This window comes from Sus scrofa, chromosome 14 (assembly GCF_054392235.1).
Source record: "Sus scrofa isolate SSC_HxYL_T2T_F1_AM1 chromosome 14, Sscrofa_HxYL_maternal_Yorkshire_Landrace_v2.0, whole genome shotgun sequence".
NCBI lineage: Eukaryota > Metazoa > Chordata > Mammalia > Artiodactyla > Suidae > Sus > Sus scrofa.
The window spans coordinates 72,289,714-72,312,184 of record NC_139396.1 but is presented as its reverse complement, the minus strand read 5'-3'; the positions used below and the strand labels follow the sequence as shown (position 1 = coordinate 72,312,184).

Below are 22,471 nucleotides of genomic sequence, written 5' to 3'. Positions count from 1 at the left end.
TGTGGCTGTGATATAGGCTGCCAGCTGCAGCTCCAATTCGACCCCTAGCCCGGGAACCTCCATATGCCGAGATGCAGCCCTAAAAAGACAAAAATACCAAAAAAAAAAAAAAAGTATTTGCAAATTACTCATTTGATAAATAACTTGGATGCGATATATACAAACTCTTTAAAGATCTCTCAGAATTTAACAATAGGAAAACAAGCAACCATAAAAAATTAGACAAAAGCTCTGTATACAGAGACACCTCACCAAAGAAGATGTACAGATAGCTAGAAGTATGTGAATAAATGTTCACCGTCATATGTCAAGACAGGTGGGCACTCCAGTGCTGGACCACAGGCAATCCTGGGGACCTTCACGCCTTCCGCTGATCACCTGCTGCTTGGCGACCTCGCAGCTCTCAGCACTCATGTTCGGACCCAGTACTCTCTAGAAAGATGTTTCCTAAAGGAGCGCCTTGCACATAAACACGTCACTCACACTTACAAGACGCCTTTAGCACTGTTTTTAGCCGGTGCCTGGATTTTAAAAAGTCTCCCTGAACCCAAGTGTCCAGAATTTCCCCCACTGCCTTCTCTCTGCACACTCTTGGGCAAGGGCGGCCGAGAGCAAACCGGGTCACTCAGGGAACTTGTTGAGTGCAACCCACGCCTAGTCTCCGGTTAGCCTCACCAGCCCTGGACCCTGGCAGCCGGGACAGGGTGTGGACGTCAGCCCGAGACCCCGTCACCTGCCCGCGCACCTGCCCTGGACACTGGCGGGGGTGGGGTCAGCCCGGGGCCCCTTCACCTGCCCGCGCACCTGCTGTGGGAACAGGCAGGGTAGTGCGACGCGCTCCTGCTTGAGGACTGGGACGACCTGCAGCCACACCGCACTACTTTTCACCGACCCCGCGGCCAGCGGAGGGAGCGGCGCGTGCAGTATATTGTGCGCATGCGCGCCCGCGGCCTGGCGCTCTCTGTGGTCTGTCTGCGGTGTCCACCCGTCAGTCTCCGGTCACTCCGCCCGCCGCCGGGACCTTCCAGGTGAGGCCCAGGCTCAGCGCGGGAGGGTCGCGCGTTCGGTCCTATCAGCCTCCGGGGGAGCTGGTGGGAGCTACTGACCCGCGCCCAGAGCGATGGGGAGGCGGGGCCGCCTGGAGGCTCGCGGGCTGAACAGCCCCTGGGGCTCGGACCTGGATGGTGAGCTGGGTGAAACTCTGCCCAGACCTCGCAACCTCTCAGCGCTTGGACGACTGGAGCCACGCGGCCCGTGTGTCCCGCCGAGCTTCACGCTCCGCACCTGCCCGCGGTGTTCTCCCGGCGTCCGCCGTCCGGCGGGAGTGAGCGGGGAGCTTCGCGGGGCCTTCCTGGCTCTCGACCCCCAGGGACACCCGTCCCGTCCCTGCGCCCCACCAGGGACGTCAGCGCCATGTTTTAAAAGGCACTTTTGGCACAGTGACACCCCAATTTTAGCTTTTTGAATGAGGTTTCAGATGTTCTGCCTCTGACTCCTAACATGTTTGCGCCTCCGAGATGGGCCACGTCTCTGACTCCATAACTTGTGCTTCTTTAAAAGTCAGGGGAGCGAACGGCATTTTTATTTCCCATCGAAGTTCATAATGTCTTGAAGGGATACAGTCTGTTATCTGGAAAATACTTATGGCCTGTGGTGTCCGGGCCCCCGTGGGTGGAGGAGCTGCCCCGCACTTCTTGTTTCTCTAGTCTTAACACTCTCCCTCGCTGCGACATCTCAAAACCTCCCCCTGTTTCTTAAGTCTCTGATCCTGCCACTTCCCCGGCTGCCAGCTCGTGATGGTGAAAACGAAGCCATACCTGGACCTTTGTCATCGCCATGCTACAGCCTTACAAACGTGTCAGCAGCTGCCTGGTCACCTCAGAAAGGGGATCTTTCTTTCATCTGTGTTCCAGAACCTACATCTCCCTGTAACACAGCCTTGCTCAGTAGCAACTTATCTTCCTTGTGTTTTCCCCCATCCGCTCTTGGTGCTTCTCCCTATTTGGGTAATCGTGCTGGTATCTCTTCCTCTTCACCATCCTCCTGAAGCCCTGCCTCACAGCCAGAAAGAGTCAGGGTACCCCTCCATCACGTCCCTTCCTTCCTCAACAGCCTGCAGGCTGGATTTGGCCCCATTGTTCCCTGTGTCTGTTTTTGCCAGTATCACCTGCAGACTTTTGTTGTTGTTATTGAAGTGTAGTTGATTTACAATGTTGTGTTGGTTTGGGGTGTACAGCAGAGTGATTCAGTTGTACATATTCACAGGGTGTTGAATATCGTTCCCTATGCTGTTGAGTAGGACCTTGTTGTTTATCTGTTTTGTATATAGTAGTTGTATCTGTTAATACCAAATTCCTGATTTATCCCTCCCCTCCCCTACCCATTCCCCTTTGATAATCATAAGTTTGTTTTCTATGTCTGTGAGTCTATTTCTATTTTATAAGTAAGTCATTTGTATCATTTTTTAGATTCTTTTTATGACTGAGGAATATTCTATTGTGTATATACACAACATATTTTTTATCCTTTCCTCTGTTGATAGACATTTTGGTTGCTTCCATCTTGGCTGTTGTGAATAGTGCACATCACGCAAACTTTCGTAAAGGTTAGGATTTGAGGACACAGGCTGTCTCTTATCACATAGTCTTTCCTTTTTAAAAACTTTTTCAAAAATGTCAAACTCGTTTTTAGTTGGGCCATTAGAAACAGGTTGTAGTTATCAACCCCTGGTAAAGCATAAACTCAAACCTCCAGCATCACAGACACCTTCCAGGACTTGTCAGCACACATGACACCGCATTTGGCTGCCTCCTCAGGACCTTTCCTCTGCTGCCTTTGGTCCTTCACAGTCTCCGGTGTTTCTCCTCTTCAGAACTCTGAGACCCTCCCCTCACTGCTGCTTTCCTTGTCTTGCAGAACCTTCTCCCACCCGACACCCTTGCCCATGCACTCCTGCATGTGCTCCTGCCTCTGCAAAATGGGTCCTCCCCACCCCTCTTGCTACCAGCCAAGTGCTGCTCAGCCTTCTGGGGCCTAGCTCCATGGCCTGGGGCTTCCCTCAGTACAGCCCTCGTCCCAGCATGTCATCCTTGTCATTTGCCCTCCTGGCCTGTGAGCTCAGGACCTGCTCCTGTTTGCAGTTGTATTCCTACCACCTGGTCCAGAACAGGCCCTCATATCTTGGAAGGAATGAAACTGATTTTGTAATAACATGCTGGTATAATCAGTGACTGATCAGTTATAATGTAGATTGTCCAGTTTTGTGGACTTTTCCAGGCCCCAAGGGCGCATACGTGGGGCCAATTTTCCACCAGTCCCGTTACTAGGGCATCAGCGCTGTCTCACTTTCTGGCTCTGGGTCCACCTGACTTCTCCCCCAAACCAGAAGTTCTTTAAGAGTGTGGAAGTGGGTTCTCCAGCTATGCCTATGGGGAGGGGGAGACCTAAGCTGTTGACTGAGAAAATACCAGTTCCGGTCCTTCAAACTTGGCTTTTCTTGGTTTCATGCCATGCACAGAAAAATAATTCTAGACATTTTGCAAGTGATCTGATTGTAAGGATATTCATTTGCTTCTGTTTGTCAGGCCAGATTTTCCCCAGTGGAAAAGCAGTTTTTTTAGAGAGGTCTGTGGAAAACAGAATTCCGTGTGCAGGAACATTTATTCTGCTGTCAGCCCTTCAGGAAGCCAGAGCACAGGGGCCACACTTTCGCACCTATGCGTCTAGTAAGGCTCCCTCCTCGGCACCTTCACGTGGCAGCAACTTACCCACTTTACTGATCCAGGAGGAGGACTGATATGAGAAACATTTCCTGGACTAGAAGGATGATTTGAACTTAAATAAAAGTCAGATATCTGAGTTTGAAGGTTTGCTGCTGTCTGTGCTGTCTGAGTGTGGAAAAAGGCCCAGGAACTAAGGACGGGTGATTTGAGGATCCGGGCAGCTGGGCGGGGGTGGACAGGATTTCTGCCCAGAACCACAGGTCCTCTCCCTCACAGAGAGCGCACAGCAGCCACGGCAAGCCAGCAGGCTGTGCCCTCAGGGCTTTGAATGTGGGCATGTCCCTGAGGTGACGCCCACATTAGACACAAAACCGTCAGGCCATTCGAGAGTTTCTGGAGCAGCGGGTCCCAGGTCTTCCTGGTGCTTCTCAACCCCCCTGCAACCCCCCATCATGGGAATTTGGGCTCTGACCGAGGCTGCTTCCCAGACAGCCCCACTTGAAGCTGAGAGGCGTCGTCCAGAGGTTAGTCTTGTTCACAAGTAAAGAAGGAGGCCACATTCTGAGCTCCTGGCACAGGGAGGAGAGCGGGCAGGAGTCTGAGGAGAGGGTGGCGCTTGAACGGACAGCCTTAGCATCCCTGTGGCTTGTCCCCGTGTTCCTGGCTTGGTGAGGGTTGAAACTCTAGGACAGGCAGTGGCTCCCTGTGTCCTCGGTTATGGTGCTGCATCTATGCAAAGCTTTCTGTGAGGTGCTGTGTGAGCTCACGGAGTGCACCTTGCAGGCTGAGCCCTGGCTGCACTGGCTGGCCGCCCCCCGACTTGTTATTTATGGAGAAGGTGTGTGGCAGGTGGAGTGTTGGAGGGATTTGAGGTGAAGGTCTCTGGAAAAACAAAGCATCACCACAGAACATATTTGATTGTTCAAAAGCCCCAGGCTACGTGGATTGGGTTCATAGAGTCGTCAGGCCCCGCATGGACCTGAGTCACCTTTCCCCAGGGCCTCAGCAGCATCTGGCTGGAGCGTGTCCTCACAGGACATATGCACCGGGTACCAACCACCCAGATGGAAAGGACACAGGGAGACTGCATTCAGCATGTGTTGGACAGAATTGCTTACCAGCCCCACCCTCAGGACAGTAGTTGGTCCCCTTTACCGTGCCCTGGAAATGCTTCTTTGCCTCCCCTGCCCCTCATGACTTTTTTTTGCATTTCTGCTGAGGATCTGCAGCCTCAGACTGTTCCACCCCTTCTTCTACTGCTTCTTCTTCTGCAGGCCTGCTGGTCCCTCTGGTCCCTTTGCGCCAGGAGGGATTGTCACTGCTCTCAGCTGGCTGAGGAAGGGGGCGTGGAGCTGGGGCAGCAAAGTTCAGGGACAGAATTAGAATCCAAACAGATCTTGACAGGCTAGAATCCGAGTAGTTGACATTTACCCAGGATAAATATAAGGCCTTATGCATTGGTTTGAAAATAGAGAAAACCTGAAGTGCTGTAATTCGAGAGAGGTTCAGTAAAGTGCTATTAAAATGGTTTTTAAACTATCCTGTACCAACCTAGTCTTAGGATTTTAGCTAAGTTCAGAAAAGACCTTAATATCACCACCCTTCATAGGCCATCAATTATAGGGCCCCTCTTAACCCTAGGAAAAAGCTTGCTGGTCAGTTTGAAATATTATATATATATAATATATATATAATAAATATATTATAAATTATATATATTTTTATTTATTTATTTATTTTGCTTTTTAGGGCCGCACCCGCAGCATATGAAGGTTCCCAGGCCAGGGGTCTAGTCAGAGCTACAGCTGCCAGCCTACGCCACAGCCACAGTAACACGGGATCCGAACCACATCTGCAACCTACACCACAGCTCATGGCAACGCCAGATCCTTAACCCAGTGAGCGAGGCCAGGGATCAAACCCACAACCTCATGGTTCCTAGTCGGATTCGTTTCCGCTGCGCCACGAACTCCAAGATATATTTTATTTTTTTTTTAATTTATATTATAGTTGATTTACAGTGTTCTGTCATTTTTTGCTCTACAGCACAGTGACCCAGTCATACATATATGTACGCTTATTTTCTCATATTATCTTCTATCATGTTCTATCACAAGTGATTGGAGATAGCTCCCTGTGCTGTACAGCAGGAGAAATATATTTTCTTAAACTGCATGTTTTCTGGGCTGCCTAAAACAAGTAACTTCTCTACTAATTAGTTACTTAACATCCATATGCTGGGCCCCAGGGCTGGGGAATGGATGAGCAGGGAAGGAGAGGGACACAGAGGAGGCCTGACCGAGTGGGGTGCTGGACACAGTGGAGTGTCTGGCTTTTTGACAACAGCAGCTGGAGTTTCCACCAACCCTGTGTTGGCACAGCTGTAGCCCCCAGCCAGACTGCTGTCCCTCCCTGGTCAGACCAGTCTCCCCACCTCCAGTTGGACCGCTGTCCCTCGGCTTTAAGTATAGCAGGATAGTCAGATGAATCGTCTGTTTTGTCATCCTCACTGTCAGCCTGGAATTTGGGTTGGCTTCATTGCAGGTCTAGGGATCTGAAAAGGACCCATTGCATGTTGTCTACTTGTATCACCTCTTACATGGGCTGTTTTAAATGTGTAGCTAGGTTACCCATGAGAATAATTCTTCTAGGATCAGGACTCCTTGGTTATTCCCATTGACTAAAGGAAAACCACTTCTCTGGGACACTGTTTTAGTGTGTGGAGTAAACCTCAGCGAGATTTGATACTTTAGACATAGAGTTATTTCTGTGGGATTGCCCTGTGCTCAGCACCCCTGGCCCCAGCCCAGTAGTATCATCGTGCAGTCAGTTTCCCTACCTGTTTGCAGAGGCTGCAAAATACCACCTGGCTGAGACCACCGTCTTCATTTTGTCTGGTTCTGATGGTCCCTGACTTATTTTGGGATCCACTGTTCTCCTCTGTTAAAACACTGTCCTATGTTTGTGAGGCAGTTTTACCTTTTCCAAATGCCATAAATATGTATATAAGCTCTTACATGAGAAACTGGACTCAGCCACTAATTTTTAAGAACCTACTCTGGGAGTTCCCGTCGTGGCTCACTGGTTAGCGAATCCGACTAGGAACCATGAGGTTGCAGGTTTGATCCCTGGCCTTGCTCAGTGGGTTAAGGATCTGGCATTGCTGTGAGCTGTGGTGTAGGTCGCAGACAAGGCTCGGATCCCATGTTGCTGTGGCTCTGGTGTAAGCCAGCAGCTATAGCTCCAATTAGACCCCTCTAGCCTGAGAACCTCCATATGCCCTGGGAGCAGCCCTAGAAAAGGCAAAAATACAAATAAAAAAAATTAATAAATAAAAAAAAAAAGAATGTACTCTGCTCAAGAGATTGGGTACAAATTCTTGATGGTGTTTAGAGTTGAAATCAGAAGATCGTCATATAATCCAAACTAAGAATAAAGTGACAGTTTAGAAAACCCAGGAAGTTCCAGTGTGGCACAGCAGGTTAAGGATCCAGCACTGCCTCAGCCATGGCACAGTCCAAAATCGTGACACGGGTTTGATCCCTAGCCCTGGAACTTGAGCAGATCTAGTGGACAGCCAGAAAGAAAAAAAAGATACGTGATAGACACAAATACACTTGGGAATTTAGTGTGAGATGATGATGGCATTTGAGAGATTATTAAATGAAACTGTGAAAAACTGGACCCATTCAGGAAAAAGCAGAGGCTGGAAACTCTTACCAAAATAAATTCTGGTGGATCAGAAACTGGAACATGGAAAAGGAAGCATGAAGTATCAGAAGAACATATGGAAAAGGTCTGAGTGTAAGGGCTACCCAGAACACACAGGCGTGTAAGAGCAGAGTCTACACTTGGGTCTCTGCAGGACAGACGCAGACATGAAGACCACCTCAGAGAACCACCTCTTACTGTGGAGACAGTAGCTGCACTAACAGGGGCTGTTCTGTTGACATATCCCCTGGTTTCACGCAATTCTGCCTCTAGAACTCTATCCCACACTCTTTCTAGTACCTGTGCCAGCTCCTGGGAATGTGAACAGGGAGATTTATGGCAGTGCCCAGGACTTGCACCAAACGTTGGAGTAAGCCTGCTGGCACTGGAAAGTGGGTTGAACAAGGCCAGCCAAGTGCAGGAAGTGCTGGGGGAGAAGCACAGTGCACAGAAAGCACTGTGGACACAGACTGTCCATCAGTGAACCTGCATACTCAAGAAACCTGAAATAAATTCAGACAAACCCACAGGGGTCCTGCAGACTCTTGCGTCTTTTTTTTTTTTTTTTTGAAACTTTTAGGGCCGCACCTGTAGCATATGGAGGTTCCCAGGCTAGGGAATTGGAGCTGCAGCTGCCAGCCTGCACTATAGCCACAGCAACGCCAGATCCTTAACCCACTGAGCAAGGCCGGGTATCGAGCCCGTATCTTCATGGATACTAGTCAGGTTTGTTACCGCTAAGCCACAATTGAAACTCCCTGTGTTATATTTTTAAGCCTACCATGTAGTGGCCACTTATATACCTGATTCACCATTTTTATTAGTTGCAAAGCATTTCGGTTGGTCAAGCTGTGGAGAACAGCCTCGTCATGGTCTGTTTTCGACTAGAATATATGTGCCATTGTAGGATGTGGTAGTCTGATTAAATTCCTGGGTCACCGGATGTTTATTAAAATTGATAGTGCCATGTGGCTTGTGAAATACTGGTTCTCTTCCTGTAAGTGTAAGAGTGGGGGTGCTTGCCAGGCTCTACTGTCTGCTTTTAACTCTTTTTTTTTTTATTAGAGTAGATTTACAATGTTGTGTCAATTTCTGCTGCCCCCAGTCATCCATGTATACATTCTTTTTCTCATATTATTTTCCATCATGTTCTGTCCAAAAAGACGGGATATAATTCCCTGTGCTATACAGCAGGATCTCATTGCTTATCCATTCTAAATGTAATAGGTTGCATCTAATAATCCCAAATTCCGTATGCAGCCTACTTCCTCCCCCTCCCCTTTGGCATCCACAAGTCTGTTCTCCATGTCCATGAGACTGTTTCTGTTTTGCAGATAGGTTCATTTGTGCTAGTTTTGGATTCCACATATAAGTGATATCGTATGGTATTTGTCTTTCTCTTTTTGACTTACTTCACTTAATTTGAGAATCTCCAGTTGCATTCATATTGCTGCAAATGGCATTATTTCTTTCTTTTTATGGCTGAGTAGTATTCCATTGTGTACATGTACCTCATCCTCTTAATCCATTCATCTATTGATGGACATTTAGGTTGTTTCCATGTCTAAGCTATTGTGAATAGTGCTGCAGTGGGCATAGAGGTGCATGAATCTTTTTGAATTGTAGTTTTGTCTAGATGTATGCCCAGGAGTGGGACTGCTCGATCATATGGTAGTTCTATATTTAGTTTTCTGAGGAACCTCAATACTGTTTTCCATACTGGCTGAACCAATTTACATTCCCACCAACAGTACAGGAGGATTCCCTTTTCTCCACACCCTCTCCAGCATTGGTTCTTTGTAGATGTATTAATGATGACCATTCTGACCAGTAGGAGGTGGTACCTCAATGCAGTTATGATTTGCATTTTTCTAATAACTAGGGATGTTGAGCATTTTTTCGTGTGCCTGTTGGCCATCCATATGTTTTCTTTGGAGAAATCTCTATTTTGGTATTCTGCCTTTTTTTTTTTTTTTTTGTCTTTTTGTCTTTTTGCCATTTCTTGGGCTGCTCCCGCGGCATATGGAGGTTCCCAGGCTAGGGGTTAATTGGAGCTGTAGCTACCAGTCTACACCAGAACCACAGCAATGCGGGATCCGAGCCACGTCTGTGACCTACACCACAGCTCACGGCAACGCTGGATCCTTAACCCACTGAGCACGGCCGGGGATTGAACCTGCAACCTCATGGTTCCTAGTTGGATTCGTTAACCACTGCGCCACATGGGCACTCTGGTATTCTGCCCATTTTTAATTGAGTTGTTTTTGTTTGTTTTTGAGCTGTATGAGTTGTTTGTATATTTTTGGAGATAAAGCCCTTGTCGGTTACATCATTTGCAACTATTTTCTCCCATTCTTTAGGTTTTCTTTTCAGGGGTTTTTTGTGTTTTGTTTTGTTTTGTTTTTCAGTTTCCTTTTTTATGCAAAACCATGGAAGTTTGATTAGGTCCCATTTGTTTATTTTTGTTTTTATTTCTTTGCTTTGGGAGACTGATCTTAGAAAACATTTGTTCAGTTTATATCAGAGAATGTTTTGCCTATGTTCTCGTCTAGGAGTTTTATGGTATCTTGTCTTATATTTAAGTCTTTAAACCATTTTGAGTTTATTTTGTGTTTATTGATTTCCATGAAGCTGTTCAGTTTTCCCAGCACCACTTGTTAAAGAGACTGTCTTTTTCCCATTTTATATTCTTGCCTCTTTTGTCAAAGATTAAATTGACCATAGGTGTCTGGGTTTATTTCTGGGCTCTCTGTCTGTTCTGTTGATCCATATGTCTATTTTTGTACCAGTACCACACTGTCTTGATTACTGTAGCTTTGTAATTTTGTCTGAAGTCTGGAAGAGTTATGCCTGCTGCTCTCTGCTTTTAATATTTCACAATAAAAGAGTGAGGACGGGGAGTTTCCATCGTGGCTCAGTGGCTTGAGATCCCGACTAGTACCCATGAGGATATAGGTTCAATCCCTGACCTCATTTAGTGGGTTAAGGATCCAGCCTTGCTGCAGATGTGGCTCGGATCCGGTGTTGCTATGACCATGGCACAGGCTGGCAGTTGCAACTCCGATTTGACACCCCCCCCCCCGGCCTGGGAAATTCCATATGCTGCAGATGCAGCTGTAATAAGGGAAACAAAAAGCAACTATCTTAAAAAAAATAAAAAAACTCAGTGTGTTCAAATGCCCTGTGGATGGATGTATTTTCCTGGGACATGTGATTGATTTTAGTTTTTAGCTTCTTAGCAGCCACAGTATATAATTCACTTTTAAATTGTCCCTTAATGAAGCTCAGAGGAAACAAATCAGACTAGTATTCATGAGAATGAGTATTCGACCCCCGGCCTCTCTCAGTAGATCATGGATCCAGCATTGCCATGAGCTGTGGTGTAGGGTGAAGACATGGCTTGAATTCCGCATGGCTGTGACTGTGCTGTAGGCCGGCAGCTATAGCTCTGATTTGACCCCTAGCCTGGGACCTTCCATATGCCATGGGTACAGCCCTAAAAAATTAAATAAATAAATAAATTGTCCCTTAATTTTTTATTGTGGTAAAATACACATAACATAAAATTTACCATTTTAACCATTTTTAGGTGCACATCCAGTGGCATCAAATACATCCCCATGTTGTGCGAATATCGTCACCCTCTCTCCAGAACTTTCATCTTCGCAAACTGACACTCTGTCCCCCTTAAATACTGACTTTCCAGTCCCTCCTTATTCTTGACCAAAAGGCTCAATTTGTTCATTAGTAGTAGCTGGATCCATTAGAAAGAATGTTCTTTTTTGTGTGTCTTCTCACAAGTTACACAGAAGTACAAGAGCGGCATGTGTGTTCCGACAGCATAGACATGCAAGCTGTGAGCAGGGAGGCAGCCCCTTCCCCCAGAGGTGACTGATGGTCAGCTGTGGCCTCCTCTAAACCTGGGAAAATGTGAGAATCCTGACTGCTCAGAACCAAGATGAGCTCTTCAGTGGAACTGAGTAGAACAGTGGAGCTTCAGTGCCCACTGAGAAGTGGGGGCATTGCCCTCTTCCCTGAAGCTTCCTTTCTGCCTCAACCAGCCTTCGCCCTGCCTTTAATCTTCTCCAGAAGGACATCTATATTTTTTATTTTCTTTATTTTTAGGGCCACTCCTGTGGCATATGGAAGTTCCCAGGCTAGGGGTCAAATCAAAGCTGTAGGTGCAGGCCTACACCACAGCCATAGCAAAACCAGACCCTAGCCACATCTGTGACCTGCACCACAGCTAGTGGCAGCATAGGATCCTTAACCCACTGAGCAAGGTCAGGGATCAAGCCTGAAGCCTCATGGATACTAGTTGGGTTCCAAACCCACTGAGCCACGATGGGAACTCCCAGGAGGATGTTTTTATTTTGCTTTATTTTCGTTTTTTTGTCTTTTTAGGGCCACACCCGCAGCATATGGAGGTTCCCAGGCTAGGGGTCCAATCAGAACTGCAGCTGCCAGCCTACACCAGAGCCACAGCAACACGGGATCCGAGCCACATCTGCGACCTACACCACAGCTCACAGCAACGCCGGATCCTTAACCCACTGAGCAAGGCCAGGGATTGAACCCTCAACCCCATGGTTCCTAGACAGATTTGTTTCTACTGCACCACGACAGGAACTCCTGCTGCGTATGTTTTTGAGAAGGCATTTCGTTGGTTTTGGTGGGTCACTGAGAAGGCAGTTCGTCCTTCCTGTGAACTGCAGGTGGCTCAGCCTGTGCTTCAGTGCCCAGTCTCGTGAGCATTGGGCTTTGAGGCGGCTGCCTGACCAGGAGGCCTCAGGCTGCCTGGGTATGAACTATGCAAGGCAGACTTGCCTCCTGGCCCAGCGGGATGTGGGGGTGAGGTGACCTGTTGTCCCATAGCCATTCTGCTGGGCAGCTGCAGCATCCAGAGTGCCAGGGAGAGACGGGGAGGAGCTCTTGTCCATAATGAGGGAGAACCAGTTCAATAATTACTAGAGGGAGTTCCCCGGTGGCTCAGTGGGTTAAGGATTCAGCATTGTCACTGCTGTGTTTCTGGTCACTGCTACAGCACAGGCTCCATTCCTGGCCCGAGAACTAATACATGCCCCTGGGCTCAGCCCCCTCCCCTAAAAAGCAAAAGCTCCACCATGAGACTTATGGGACATTTCCAGCCCTAAAACCCCTATTTAATAAGGACTGATACAGGTAACAGAGCAAGGCCAATGGGAGAAAACCACATCTTTATGGACCCCAAGTTGGTACCTGCCCCCATCTTTAAGGGATAAAAACCCCTGTAGGACAATAGAGCACGGGAACTCTTCTCTCCACTCCCAGCATCCCTGGGAGCTATTTGCTTTACTTTAATAAAGACTTTGCTTGCTTGCAAAACAAAAAAACAAAAAATAAAAAAAAAAAAGGCAAGAGCTCCCCGATAGTTCTTTGTTACTGTTCCTTTGGAGGAACCAGCCTCTGTGATGCTCCCCACAGGCCTCCCTGTGAGGACTCTGCCTGTGCTCCCCAGTGGGAGCTGCTCCTCACCGCCCCACCTGACCTTCCCAGATCTTTGGTGTCCTGAACTACATGTTTCCCTCACACTCCGAGCAACTCACTGCACCTCATCCCCTGCAGTTCCAACAGATCGACCATCCATCACATCCTGGTCAGACCTTGACAGGACTAGAGCAAAAGGAAATTTTACCCTCACTCTTGCCCTGCCCACCTTTCTGGCCTTCAACAGAAAGCTCTCCATGGGGTCTCCCCAGAGAAACTCCCCGGGGCCTAACCCAGGCCTTCCCAACAGGCCCTATCATAGCGCCGTCCGCACCCTCCCTGTTCTGGCACTGTCCCTCCCGCTGTTGCTGCTGTGGAAGGCTCAGACCACACCTTAGCATTTGCCCCAAATTCCCTTAGCTGATCTCTGATCTGACTTAAATGGGATCTATTTCAGAGAGGAAAGGCTTACGTTAATCAAACACTTCTTTTCTGTTCAACTCCAAAACCTAGAATTAATCCAACCAACACTGGCTCCAGCACTCTGACCGTGGGCCCTGACAGGTGTCTGTGTGCCCCAGACCAGCCTGGCAGGTCGTGAGTGCTGCCATGAGTGACGTGAGGGCATCTGTCTGAGGTGCTGTCTGCAGACAATCTATCATGCCTCCAGCCCCCATGGTGATGGCCCTGGAAGGTATGCCTGATGGGGTTTTCAGAAAGGAATTTTACCTCACCTGCTGTTACCTTAAATATTGAACAGGTGTCAGAAACTCATAGTCAAGTGTCATCCCATCGTGGTGGAGAGGAAACGAATCCGACTAGGAACCATGAGATTGCGGGTTCAATCTCTGGCCTCACTCAGTGGGTTAAGCGTCCGGCGTTGCGGTGAGCTGTGGTGTAGGTCACAGACTCGGCTTGGATCCTGAGTTGCTGTGGCTGCGGTATAGGCCAGTGGCTACAGCTCCGATTAGACCCCTAGCCTGGGAACCTCCATATGCCTCGGGTGCGGCCCTAGAAAGACAAAAAGACAAAAAAAAATAGTTTAAACTTCGTTCCAAAAGTTTTAGCAGAAGCTGTATTTTGCACATCCTGTTCAATAAGAGCCCTGTCCCTACGGGTGCTCTGTCTGGGAGGCCACCATGTGCCTTGTGAGTCTTCGAGGGGGCCACATGGTGCCCATGACCTCAGAGGGGGCTTGACAGGGGGTAGGAGATCCAGGCAGCCCAGCGTGTGACTCTTGCTCCTTCTTCTATTGTAAAACATCCATGGCAGTGCCACTGTGGTTTAATAGTCACTTCCCTGGACTTGGGGTCTCAGGAGCTTAAAACCCAGTTACTTTGAGGACATAGAATCTTCTTGCCATGATTCTTCCTGGCAAGTGTTCCAGGGTGCTAGTGTTTTATGTGAAATGCGTTATCACTTACCTTGAAAAGTTAAAGCTCCTTCTGGATCTAAAATTTGAGTGCCAAATATTAACTTTGGGAGTTCCTGTTGTGGTGCATTGGAGATGAAACTGACTAGTATCCGTGAGAATCCAGGTTTGATCCCTGGCCTTGCTCAGTGGGCTAAGTATCTGGCTTTGCCGTGAGCTGTGGTGTAGGTCATGGATGTGGCTCAGATCCCAAGTTGCTGTGGCTGTGGCATAGGCTGGCCGCTATAGCTCTGATTCAACCCCTTGCCTAGGAACCTCCATATGTCCTGGGTTCCACCCTAAAAAAAAAAAAAAAAATTGGCTTTGCCTGTGCTTCTGTTTTGTTATGGAAACAGGGTCTACTTTGTGATTTCAGGAGATATATGGGCATCTGGAAGTTAAGACCTTTCCACTGAAAAAAGTAGCTGAATATTTATATTCAAAATGATCTTTTTTTGGGGGGGGGGGGCTGTACCTGAGGCTTATGGGAGTTCCTAGGCTAGGGGTCGAATTGGAGCTACAATAGCCAGCCTACACCACAGCCATAGCAACACAAGATCAGAGCTGCATTGCAACCTACACTGTAGCTCACAGCATCGCTGGATCCTTAAGCCACTGAGTGAGGCCAGGGATCAAACCGGCATCCTCATGAATACTAGTCAGGTTCGTTGCCTCTGAGCCACAACGGGAACTCCCTGTAAACTGTCTTAATGGCAATTGAAGAAGTTATTAAACGTCATTTTTTTTGCTGCACCTGAGGCATATGGAGGTTCCCAGGCTAGTGGTCGAACTGGAGCAGCAGCTGCTGGCCTGCACCTCAGCACTTCTCAAGGCAACCTACATCACTTCTCAAGGCACACTGGATCCTTAACCCATTGACAGGGTCAAACCCGCTTCCTCCTGGATACTAGTCAAGTTTGTTTCCACTAAGCCACAACGGGAACTCCCAAACTTCCTGAATTCTTAACAGTCTTTTTGGCTTTTCTGCATGTTCTCTTTTTGCTGTACTTTTGAGAGACCCCATCTGGCATGCCGTTTGCTGTTTGGGGTAATCTGGGCCTCAGCAACGACCAGCATGGTGGTCTTCCCCAACAGCCCCCCTTTTATTAAACATTTCCATTTTCTCCCTTCCTTTTTTTGTTAATCTTTTTTGGCCACCCCACCACATGTGAAATTCTGGATCAGATCTGAGCCACAGTTGCAACCTATGCTGCAACGCCAGATCCTTTAACCCACTGTGCTGGGGCCAGGGATCAAATCTGTGCCCTGGTACTGCAGAGACCTCACTGATCCAGTTGCGCCACAGTGGAACTCCTTCCCCAGCCCTTTTACAGTGCAGCTCTCCTGGAGATGGGGGTGGGGGCTTAAGGGAAACACAGCACCTATGTGTCCATCCCCTCAGGCACAGACCACCAGGAACACAGCTGAGGGCAAGTGAAGAGGGCTGGTTACTCTTGCATTGAGGGGACATGCACACCCTGGGAAACAGGGTAGAATTCTGGGTGAGCGTGTCCAGAAGAACCTGTGATGGGATCTGGGCTGGGTGGGTGATATGGGGGAAGGGCTGAGGAAGCAGAAGTTGGTTGCAGACTCTCAGAAAGGGGGTACTTTTAGCTCCAAAACCCTCCCCACCAGGGCCGGCAGGAGAGGGTGAAGCTGTGATTGGCGAAGAGACAGAGTTCCCCCTTTTTGCCCAGAGGGGCTGTGTGGTGTTTCCAGGGAGGCACAGGAGCTTTCATCTGTGCTTGGGTAGAATTCTGGAACAACCTTGCCATCTGGCTGCTTTGTGGTCCTCAGGGTACAGTGAGGCTCTTAGATGGGTTCTGTCCACCAGGGGTCCAGTCCCCTTCCTTCCTGCTCCAGTGACCACTGAACCAGGCGCCGTGCTGCTTTGTTTTGCAGGAGAAAGTGTGAGGCTGCCCAGTTAATGTGCTGTGATGCTAAGGCTCTATCCTGTTTTGCTGCAACCTGGTGGCCATAAGGGTGATCTTGGGCCCTTGCAGCACATGCTTGGCCAAGGGAGGCTACACAGTGTCTTTTAAAGACCCCACACCAACATGAGCAAAATTGTCTTTAAGAACAAGTATTTGCACAGCAATTGAATTACAGAGCTAAGTGAATAGCACCTTCATTGTTTCACACGCCTGAGCTCCTCCCAAGTGGCAGTGTGATTGCCCACTGGGTCGGAAGGCTCCCGGCTTCTGACTGAGCTCTTTGGAAAAACTCTGCCTCTGCAGCCACTTACCTCCCCCACCCCCGGCCCACCCCCGTCCTGGCAGACTTGCTCACCCCCTCTTCACACTGTCTGCTGGTGGATTTGTGGACCTACATTTTTACCCTTGACTGAAAGCGCATGAAGTGGGGCGAAGTGGTTCCCTGCTGCTCACTCGTTAGTGGAACATTAATGCTCCAACTACCAGTGGTTTTCTATTGGTTGGGGAAAAGCGACCCCAGTATCAGAAAGTAAGACACAGGAACCCGGGGAGATCTCAACAAGGCTCATTACTCCTGCAGAGGGGCACAAATGCTCCCCGTACGAGGCGAGCAGGCAAGCGAGCGAGCCTGTGCAAAAAAGAACCCACTATTTATCCCTAAGGCTCTACCTCTGTCCCTTTCCCAATGGTCAGGTGCACATTTCTGTTTCCCAAGGCACACATTCTTCTCAGTTGGCTAATTTGAAACAAACTGTCACTGAGAGGGGAGGGAAAGGCAGAGGGGTGGAGGAGGATGTCTCAGGCAAAGCAGGAACTAAATAAAGTAACCAAGGCTTCCTTTGCTAGAAAAGACATATGTTAATTCTCAAATATTTTCAAAGACTTATAAACACAGAAGCCCACATGCCCATTACACACTCTGTGCCCTGGATCAGCCAGCATGATTCTGCTTTTATTACACCACACGTGGCCCTTTGAGTGTTCAAGTCTTCTCTCTTCACAGGTGCTACCTCTTGCCCTCGCTCTTGGAGGTAAACCAAGTATAGGCTGCCCCCTCACCCCACCCTACTCCAACCTTATCGTTACCAGACTGGGGGTGCGGACAGGCAGTGCAGTGCACCCCCTGGTGGTGACACCTCGACAGCTTGCTGTGATCTGAGGTTGATTCCCAAAGGAGTTTGCTCCTTGTTTTGTTGTTTCTTTTTGTGAAGCTAAATACTCTGTACCTCATGTAAAACAAGCCTCAGGACAAGGACCAGTTTTGAAGCTGGAGGAGGTTTCCTCTGACCCTCCCGGCTGTTGGAAACTGGAAGGTAGCCCAGTCTCAGAGTTGCATTTATCAAGTCTTTTGTCTTTGACCACTTCATGCAGATATAATTCACAGGCCATACATCTCACACATTGTGAGTGCACAGGTCAGTGATTTTTAGTAAGTTTGTCGAGTTGTGGACCCACACTGTGCTCTGATTTTAGAACATTTCAGCTTCCCCCAGGGTCCCCTTGAGGCAGAATACTAACTCAGGTAGTCAGTGTAGGAGCATGGGCTTTGATGCATTCTTTGATATGGCTGTTGATTGACATTTGTGGCTTAAGGGCTCCAGGGAGTAATTCCCCACAGGCTTTGTTTTATTATAGGAACTGTGCCTTCCCCATGGGCTTTGTTTACTGTAGGAAGTGTACCTTCTCTAAGGCCTTGTTTACTATAGGAAATGTGCCTACCCCCACATGGACCTTAATCTCTAACCCACTCCTCTACTGATAAAAAAAGGAGTGAGAGGAATGGTGACTTAGTCTAAGGAAAGAGAAGGACAAAGACATCATAAAACTTATGGGACATTTCCACCCCTAAAACCCCTATTGGACAAGGACTGATATAGGTCACTCGGCAAGGCCAATGGGAGAAAAATGCATCTTTCTGGACCCCACGTTGGTCCCCCCTACCTTTACGGGATAAAAACCCCTATAGGACAATGGGAGAGGCTCTTCTCCCGACTCCCAGCAGCCCTGGGAGCTATTTGCTTTCCTGTAGTAAAGACTTTGCTTGCTTGCTGCCTGTATGTTTGAGGAGTTCATTCTTCAACTTCATGAACAAGAACCCGGATTCCCATAACATCTTTCCAGCATCACCTTCATCCCTTCATCCTCACCCCACCCCAGCCAGGCAGCACTAATTTGCCTCCTGCCTCTGTAGATTTGCATTTCTAGACATTCGAGATAAATGGGACTCTGTAATACAGTCTTTTGCATCTGGCTCCCTTCACTAGGTGGGCATGTGCGGGTTTTGTCTATGTCTCAGCGGTATCAGTTCTTAGCTCTTTTCTGTTGAATAATAGTGTATTTTATGCACGTGGACCACATTTTGTTTCTTCACTCACCAGGTGATGGACATTGGATTGGCTACAGTTTGCAGCTATTGAGAATTGCAGTTTCAGAGTTCCTGCTGTGGCATGGGATTGGCAGTATCTCTGCAGCACCAGGACGCAGGTTCAAGCCCCCGCCCGGCACAATGGGTTGAAAGTGGGTCACAACTTCAACTTGTGTCTGATCCCTGGGCTTGGGAACTCCATGTGCCATGGGGCCTCTACTTGGGTACGTACCTGGGGTGGAATTGTTGGGTAAATTTGTTTAACTTTTTAAGAAGCTATCAAGTTGTTTTCCAAAGTGGCTGCACAGTTTTACGTTTTGCTGCACCATTTTACATTCCCACCAGAGATGTGTGAGGGTCTATATTCACATCCATATTAGATGTTTGTTGTCTTGTTACTGTAGCAATCCCAGTGGTTGTGAGCTGGTACCTCAACATGGTTTTAATTGCTTTTTTCTAATGCCTAATGATGTTGGATATCTTTTCTTTTCATGTGGTTATTAGCCATTCATATATCTTTTTGGAGAAGTGTCTATTTTAAACTTTTCCCATTTCTTTCTTTCTTTCAGGGCCACACCCGTGGTATATGGAAATTCCCAGACTAGAGGTCCAATCAGAGCTGCAGCTGCCAGCCTACACCACAGCCACAGCAATGTGGGATCCAAGCCGCATCTGCAGCCTATACCACAGGTCACAGCAACTCTGGTTCTTTAAGGCCAAGACTCAAACCCACATCCTCATGGATACTAGTCAGATTTGTTTCCGCTGCACCACAATGGGAACTCCATTGCCCATCTCTTTTTTTTTTGCTTTTTTGGGGCTGCACCCGTGGCATATGGAAGTTCCCAGGCTAGGGGTCGAATCAGAGCTACAGGGGCCGGCCCACGCCACAGCCACAGAAACGCCAGATCCGAGCCACGTCTGTGACCTACACCATATCTCACAGCAACACAGGAACCTTAACCCACTGAGCAAGGCCAGGAATCAAACCTGCAACCTCAGAGTTCCTAGTCAGATTCGTTTCTACTGTGCCATGACGGGAACTCCCCATTGCCCATTTCTTAATTGACTTATTTGTCTTATTGAACAATTTTTTGGCCACATTCGTGGTATATGGAAGTTCCCAGGCCAAGGATCAAACCTGTACCACAGCAAGGACCTGAGCCATAGCAGTGACAATGCCAGATCTTAACCTGCTGGGCCACAAGAGAACTCTTTGTCTTACTGAATTTTAAGAGTTCTTTACATATTCTGGATAACAATCATTTATCAGCTATGTGAGTTAAATATATTTTCTCCCAATTTGTAGCTTATCTTTTTGTTTTCCTAATGGTTTCCTTTGAAGGGGCAAAAGGTTTTAGTTTTAATAAAGTCCATCTTAGCAATTTTTTTTCTTTTAATGGATCATGCTTTTGGAGTTCTATCTAAGGGCACTTAGCCCAGCCCAAGGTCATGGTGTTTCTATATTTCTTTCTTGTGGTTTTATAGTTTTAACTCCTACGTTTAGGTCTCTGGTCCATTTTGTGTATGGTGTGAGGTAAAATTTTTTCCTTTCTCTTTTTTGGGGGGGGAGGGCAGTGTATGTAGATGTTCTATTGTCCCCGCACAGTTTGTTGAAATGACTGTCCTTCCACACTGAATTGTCTCGGCTCCTTTGGTGAAAATCGGTTGACAAAAATGTAAAGGTTTCTTTTTATTTATTTATTTTTTTGTCTTTTTGTCTCTTTAGGGCCACACCCATGGCATATGGAGGTTCTCAGGCTAGGGGTCAAATCGGAGCTACAGCTGCCAGCCTACTCCACAGCCACAGCAACTCGGGATCTGAGCTGCATCGGCAACCTACACCACAGCTCACAGCAACGCCAGATCCTTAACCTACTGAGCGAGGCCAGGGATCGAACCCGAAACCTCATGATTCCTAGTCGGATTCGTTAACCACTGCGCCACAACAGGAACTCCTGTTTTTCTTTTAATTCTTTTCCTTTGATCTTTGTGCCCAGCCTTATGCCGATAACTGAAATCAGATAGTGTTGGCATTCCAATTTTGTACTTTTAAGTTTTTGAAACTCTTCAAAAGTAGGTCCTCTGAATTTCTACATAAACTTGAGGATCAATTTGTCAGCTGTTATAAAGAGCCTACTGGTATTTTGATAGAGACTGAGTTGAATTTTTCAGTTTGACAAGAGTTGTCATCTTGGCTCTATCAAGTCTTCTATGTATTCAACATAGAATGTGTTTCCACTTCTTTTCAATGCTATTTTATACTTTTAATTCACAAATCTTTGTTAAATTTATTTTTGAGTTTTTGTTAAATTTCTTTCTTTTTTTTTTCCCATGAATTTTTAGGGCCATCTAGATTTTAAACTATGAAGTCAACTTCTTTACTTGCTATAAATCTGTTTGGATTGTCTGTTTCTTGTTGTCCACTTTGGTAATTGATCTTTCTTGGGCATTGTCCAAGTCATCCAGAGCTTCTAAGTGTTGACATAAAAGTGTTCACAGTGTTCACTTAGAACTCTTTAAATTTCATCAGTGATGTCTTCGCTTTCATCTCTGATTTTGGCCATTCTGTCTTTTTTGTTCTTGATCACTCTAACTAAGGTTTGTCAATCTTCTTGATTGTTTCAGAAAGCCTGCTTTTGTTTCCAGGATTTTTTCCATATCAGTTTTCTATTATCCATCGTTGATTTTTGCTCTGCTCTTAATTTGTTGTTTTGGGTTTAGTTTGCTCTTCTTTTTCTAGTTTCTTAAAGTGGAAACTTTGTTGAGTGATTTGAGCTCTTTCTTCTTTTCTGATCTTGACATTTAAAACTATGTATTTCCCTTTAAGCCCTGCCTTAGTTACAACCCCAAAATGGATGTTTTTGTGCTTTTTATTGCATTCAGTTAAATATATTTTCTGATATTAATATAAATATTTAAATACTCTACACTCTTCTGAAAAAGGAGCTGGTGCCTACAGACTTTTATCAATATTTAGACATTAACATGTGGTTAATTACTACTCAGAGTTTTTTTCCCTCTTAATCAGATTACCTGTAAGTAGTACAACTTAAAGTAGTCATAGAAGGATTCAGAATTAAGAATGTAGAATTTGTCTTTCTGATTTTTAATGTATCTTTCTCTAATCTCCATCGTATCAAATACTAGCTGAGAAGACATTTCAGATCCCTAAAATTGAGACGAAGAGTAAAGTGAAATCTCAGACACTCGCAGAAGAGGGGATTTTTTAGGACATGGGTCTCTGTGAACACTGTTGCCCTGATGACCGAGGCCAGCCTGCCCAGGAGCATGGAGCTGACTCCCAGCCCGTGAAGGGGCCTTTGGACACACCAGTCTCGTGGGGAGCCGACGACCACAGCTAGGCACATAGGTAACCAGGGGCTGTCCCTCTTGCATCTCAGACCAGATAAGGGGTGGCAGCACCTAGGGCCTGGTCTGATGAAGCACCAAGGCAGAATTTAAGTCAGTATAGGTGTGAGGCAGAAGAAATGGGCCCAGGAGGGAAAGAAATCCAAACTTTGCATCATATAGGTATTTAAATTCAACTCAGGGGAGTTTCTGTCGTAGCTCAGCAGAAACAATCCAACTAGGAACCATGAGATTGTAGGTTCAATCCCTGGCCTTGCTCAGTGGGTTATGGATCCAGCATTGCCGTGAGCTGTCCTGTAGGTCACAGACTCAGGGCTTGGATCTGGTATTGCTGTGGCTGTGGTGTAGACTGGCAGCACCAACTCCAATTATAGCTAGCCTGGAAACCTCCATATGCCATGAGTGCAGCCCTAAAAAGCCAAAAAAAAAAAAAAAAATTCAACTCTGCGAGGTCCCATTGTGGCTCAATGGTAATGAGCTGGGCTAGTAT

The 22,471-nt window shown here is 47.2% G+C and overlaps 1 protein-coding gene across 7 annotated transcripts in view; it reads left to right on the top strand.

The window, feature by feature from the left end:
* Positions 1–953: 953 nt before the first annotated feature.
* Positions 954–22,471, top strand: part of SLC25A1 (solute carrier family 25 member 1) — a 46,037-nt gene continuing 24,519 nt past the window's right edge. For 3 of the 7 annotated variants that reach the window (XM_084992756.1, XM_084992755.1, XM_084992753.1), the window contains exons 1-3: positions 954–1,028; positions 18,623–18,833; positions 21,760–21,982. The gene's annotated coding sequence lies outside the window, so the exon portion shown is untranslated. The remainder of the gene's footprint in view (positions 1,029–18,622; positions 18,834–21,759; positions 21,983–22,471) is intronic. The other 4 variants (XM_084992757.1, XM_021071932.2, XM_084992754.1 and 1 more) reach the window with 2 other exon arrangements.